The sequence below is a fragment of the Nematolebias whitei genome, chromosome 19, assembly GCF_014905685.2.
Source record: "Nematolebias whitei isolate Nwh7 chromosome 19, NemWhi1, whole genome shotgun sequence".
NCBI classification, from domain to species: domain Eukaryota; kingdom Metazoa; phylum Chordata; class Actinopteri; order Cyprinodontiformes; family Rivulidae; genus Nematolebias; species Nematolebias whitei.
In genome coordinates, this window is record NC_056516.1 from 22,130,133 (window position 1) to 22,135,749 (window position 5,617).

The window sequence follows — 5,617 nt, forward strand, 5'->3', positions numbered from 1 at the left end:
GAAAATTAAAATGTTAAGGCCATTATGTGCAGGTAGTTGTAGATCCGTTTAATGTCTTGTGAAATACACAGTGGTGCTTGAAAGTTTGTGAACTCTTTATAATTTTCTACATTTCACCATAAATGACCTAAAACATCATCAGATTTTCACACAAGTCCTACAATTAGATAAAGAGAACACAGTTAAGCAAAAGAGACAACGATATTATACTTGGCCATTTATTGATTGAGGAAAATGATCCAATATCACATATTTGTAAGTGGTAAAAGTATGTGAACCTTTGCTTTCAATATCTGGTGTGATTTCCTTCCTAAATTTCCTGGATAATTCTCTAATATAATTCAGAATTCATTGTTCCGTCAATGATGAGGAGCCATCCTGGCCCAGATGCAGCAAAACAGACCCAAGCCATGACACTACCACCACCGTGTTTCACAGATGGGATAAGTGTTTTTTTGCAGGAATGCAGTGTTTTGTGTGAGACAACCACTGTAAAAGTGAGATCATTTATGATAAATGTCCCAGGCCTCAAGCCTGACTGTAAATTGGCTGTTGCTTTCCTAAACAGCTTACGGGTGTGTTGCATAATCTACATCTGTCTACCGGTAGTTGTTCAGCATCAAACTTGTAGCCAAAAACCCAGCACTCAGGCCTCCCTTGCAAAAGAGATTTGTGATCTCAATGGGATTTGCCTGGTTAAATAAAGGTCAAGTGTAACAACGTCCCAGTTACTGTGAGCTGAGACTCTGTCCCACTTAAACTTCTGGTTTCATAGAAACTTTTTCATAAAGTAAACTGTGGCACCAACGCTACGTTTACCTCCTCCAGGTCTTCAGAGCACAAAAATGTGAATGAGGAGTCTTTCCTCCAATAGAAAGTACGCCCGGACCTGCCAGATAACCGCTCGTCCTGAGCCTGGTTCTGCTGGAAGTTTCTTTCTGTTATGAGGGAGTTTTTCCTTTCCACTGTTGCCTTCATGCTTGTTCGGGATGAGAGACTGCGATGAAGTGAAGATTCAACACAATCTGCTGCTTCCTTACATAGATAACTTTTAATAATTGTCTTTTTCTACATGTGAATGTTTCTGTTCAGTGCCCTGAGACAACTTCTGTTGTGATTTGGTGGTTTATAAATAAACTGTATTGAATTTAATTGAATTTTCCTTTCTCCAAACATAACTCTTTTCATTTAAATCAAAAACTTCTATTTTGGTCTCATCCATCCACAAAACATTCTTCCAACAGTCTTCTGGCTTGTCCACGTGATCTTTAGCAAACTATAGATGAGCAGCCATGTTCTTTTTGGAGAGCAGTGACTTTCTCCTTATACTCTACCATGACACCATTGTTGTTCAGTGTTCTCCTGATGGTGGACTCATGAACATTAACATCAGCCAATGTGAGAGAGACCTTCAGTTACTTAGAAGTTACTCTGGGGTGCTTCGTGACCTCTCTGACTGTTACATGCCTTGTTCTTGGAGTGATCTTTGTTGATGGACCAATCCTGGGGAGGACAATTATAGTCCAACCAATATATGGGGACCATAATTTAGGCCGATATCGATGTTTGGGGACATTCTAGTATCAGTGATAATTGTCTCATTATGCGTCTTTATAAGCACTTCTAATTTTCACCCCTAAAATGCTGGAAACAAGCCATATTTGTACAATGTGTCCATCAGAGAGAGCGTGAAGACAACTTTCAAGTTATTACTGTTCACGTTTGGGGCAGCTGTGGCTGAGTGGTTAGAGCAGTCGTCCTCCAATGCAAGAGTTGGGGGTTCAATTCCACCAGCAGTCACATACAGAAGTGTCCTTGGGCAATACACTGAACACCTCATTGCCTCCGATGTGTGTCCCATCAGTGTATGAATATGATTAAAGTACTGATTAGTCTTTATACTTGCATAGTAGAGTGCTATGAATGGGTAATTGAGGGCACAGATTGTAGTGTAAAGCACTTTGAGTATTTTGATAAGATAGAAAGGAGCTATATAAGTACAGTCCATTTATCATGTTACTTAAGTTTCACTTTCACGTTCAGCGCAGACGAAGCAAGGAGCAATAGTGTGTGTAGTGTATGTTGCTAAACATAGCATGGCAAGTTTATTAACCTATTGCCTAGTAAAATTTTAGCCAGAACAGTAAATATAACTTAGTGGTACATATATATATATATATATATATATATATATATATCAGTGTTAGTAAAGTTATCTTCGTCATCCTCAATGAAACACATTGTTTGTCTGAAATCTTTACTTCTCTAAAAAAATTTAAAAAAAACCTCTCCTGTGGTCAATTAGGCCTTCACCATACGTGAATGACTGTTTAAGGGTGTTTCTTTGTTTAATTTATATTTTTGTAACACACTTGACAATTTTATGGTGAAAAGTAGACGATAGAAAATGTGAACGCACGTTAGGAATACTGTTTTTATGACCAGTGCACCACTTGTAAACCTACTGTGGGACATGGATCTGATTAGTTTAGCTTCGTGGTTGCTAACACCTGCGCTAAATGCACAAGCTCCGCTCCACTCGCTGTTTGCTTTGATTCTTGGGGGTGGACAAAGCTAAAAAAAATTTCAGCCATTATATTAGTTATCGTGGTTGCCTTACCCTCCCAATATCAGTATCGGCGATAGTCAAAATTTCCATATCGGTCGGGCTCTAATGGTACACAGTCTGTCTGACGGTGGATTGATGGAGTCCAAACTCTTTACAGACGGTTTTATAATCTTTTCCAGCCTGATGAGCATCAACAACTCTTTATCTGAGGTCCTCAGAAATCTTCTTTGTTCATGATCCACTTCCGCAAACATGTTGTGAAAAACAGACTTTGATAGATCCCTGTTCTTTAAATTCAACCGGGTGCCCACTCACACCTGATCATCAACCCATTGATTGAAAACACCTGACTCTAATTTCACCGTCAAATTAACTGATAATCCTAGAGGTTCACATATTTTTACCACTTACCAATATGTAATATTGGATCATTTTCATCAATAAATAAATGACCAAGTATAATATCTTTGTCTCATTTCTTTAAATGGGTTCTCTTTATCAACTTTTAGGACTTGTGTGAAAATCTGATGATGTTTGTTTTAGGTCAGATTTATGCAGAAATATAGAAAATTATAAAGACTTCACAAACTTTCAAGCACCGCTTTAAACCAGCCTGTAGTTTTTCCACACACAACTTTAGCTTTTTTTGTTTTGCTTTTTATAAAAAAATTAAATTTAATGGCACGTGGAAGTTTTGTGGTTTTCTACATTTGAGGTGAGATCTGAGTCATTTTAGAACAAGGTAAAAAACAGATCCTTAAAAAAAAAGGATCTTTACAAATCCTCGTACATAAAACTCAGGAACTGAAATACAGACTTTCTTTTTCGTTTGACTGAGGATTTTTTTTTTGTTTGTTTGTTTTGTCTTTTACATCCTGACAACCTTGTAAAAATTTAAATGTTTCCTATAAATAAGTCATAAACCTTCTGAGGTGTGCTGTAAAGTGATTTATTTACCAGTTCTCTGTTCATGATGCTGCAGTGCATTCAGATACGAGATCATGCTGTCTAAAAATGCAGGAAATTTGCTTCACATGTTTTCCTTTTTTATTTTTATTTATTTAAGACCTTAAGTTAATTATCCACCCAACTCTATTCCTCATCTAAATAAACAGGCACCCAGGATGTCTGTTAGATAAAGTTCTTTAAAAAGCTAAACAACACGTTGTTTTAAAGACAGCTCTCGTGTCTTGAGAGGTATTTCTATTTGAGTGAAACGCGCCTGAACTCGTCAGAAAACTCCAGTAAAGTTTTCTGCTCCGTGAAGGAAGCAGCGCTCCCACCATCAGATCTGAACTTTGGGGAAAAAAACTTTGCGCTTCTTCACCAATTATTACGGCTGGGCGGTGCGTTCAAGTACCACTCGAACAAAATACAATTAACTCAGAAACGGACGCAGAAGAGTATGTGCTGAATATTTGATTAGTTTGTCTAGTTTTTATATATAAATAAGATGAAACTCTGTTTGCATTAATCACGCCAAGGCTCAGGTTTACATAGAGGTTTGTAGTTGAACCAACAATATTCAGTTATTACCCCCTCATTTCAATTTCATTTTTATAGATAGAGCTAAAACATTGTGTGGTAGGACAACGCCAATAAAAATAAATAAAATGTGGTGTAATAATGTAAATAAAACCAGAATGCCATATTTTTAATGTATATATTGTAAATATGTATAACAGGGATATCTGATATGGATAAGTATCTAAATAAAAATTTAACAAATTAACTCTGTTTTTTCTAAGTGCTTTGAGATGACTGTTATATTGTGTCTTATTTTAAATAAATTGAATTTAATCGACCTTCTGCAGCATGGTTCACCTTATTCATTTTAATCCAGTTGATGAAATAAAAATGTGTGCTTTGGAACAGAGCTGAAATTAAACTTGTTGATACAAACACAACTATTATTTTCTAGCTTTTAATAAAGTCCTGTGTAGAGAACATATGAATGAATTAGGCCATTATACCAGATCACTTAAAATTAAAAAAAAAATAATAATAATTGTTTCAAAGTAAAATGTTTATAACATCAGTTTTCTTTGTTTAAAAAAATTCTCATGTGTACATTATAAAAATAAACTACCCTTCTGATGAAATGTCAAGAAACTTAAACAAGAATTGTTAAATCCCTAAATGTAGAGCTTATTAGTGCTTTTTAATATAATACTTTTATTTCCGTGCTGCCATTGAATGCACCGTAGAGCCACGCCTTCGTGCGGAGCCGTAATAACTCGTGTAGACGCGCAACGTTTTTCCAGGAAGCCTGAAGCGCGGAAGGTTTGGCTGCTGCGTGATGCTGGGTGTGGATTAAGAGCCGTCTGATGGTAAAACGTGTAAAAGTAAACACTCACGGTCAAGCTGAACGCCTCCAGAGGAACTTCTTGCTTCAGGTCCTGTCGGGAATCCCATGTACGAGTCCGCCCAGACCCGAACCACCCCGTCCCTCTGGTTCTGCGAGTCCCCGCAGAGCAGCTGACAGAAAGGGAGAAGCAGAAACATTAAAACAGGGAAAAACAGAGAATGCGGAAAACAGCCTTTATAGAGGAGGCAACAATGCTGTGGTGCGTTTACTGCCACCGCCTGGCATGGAGTGAGGATCTGACAAAAAGTTTGGATGTAAAACACGTTCAGAACACAGCATGAAATGTCCAAACCAAAACTTTTTTCTTCTAATTTTAGAGGAAAAATATAATTCTAGGTTTGATGGCAGCAAGAGAAACGCTCATGTTTCCCACAGAGAAACATCTTTCAACATCAGCCTGCGCCTGAAGACACCAGCTGTTTTGTACTGAATGTCCTGTTGTTCAACAGCCTTGATTTTATTATTATTTATTTGATGCATTTAATGTTTTCAGCTGGTGAGAGGTCTGCAGGCTGCTCAGTTCACGACCTGGACTCTTCTATAATGATGAGGTTTAACATTGTCTTGCTGAAATAATATGCAAGGTTTTCTCTGAATAAAAAAAAAAACATCTTAATGGGATTATATGTTTAATACCATTCTACATAAACAGTGCCTTTCCAGATGTGTAACGCACTATA

General features: G+C 37.2%; 1 protein-coding gene across 1 annotated transcript in view; it reads right to left on the reverse strand.

Moving 5' to 3' along the window:
• The window catches only part of si:dkey-240h12.4 (death-associated protein kinase 2), a 22,274-nt gene extending 17,220 nt beyond the window's left edge, over positions 1–5,054 (reverse strand). The window contains exon 1 of the mRNA XM_037693393.1: positions 4,927–5,054. The gene's annotated coding sequence lies outside the window, so the exon portion shown is untranslated. The remainder of the gene's footprint in view (positions 1–4,926) is intronic.
• Positions 5,055–5,617: the final 563 nt, after the last annotated feature.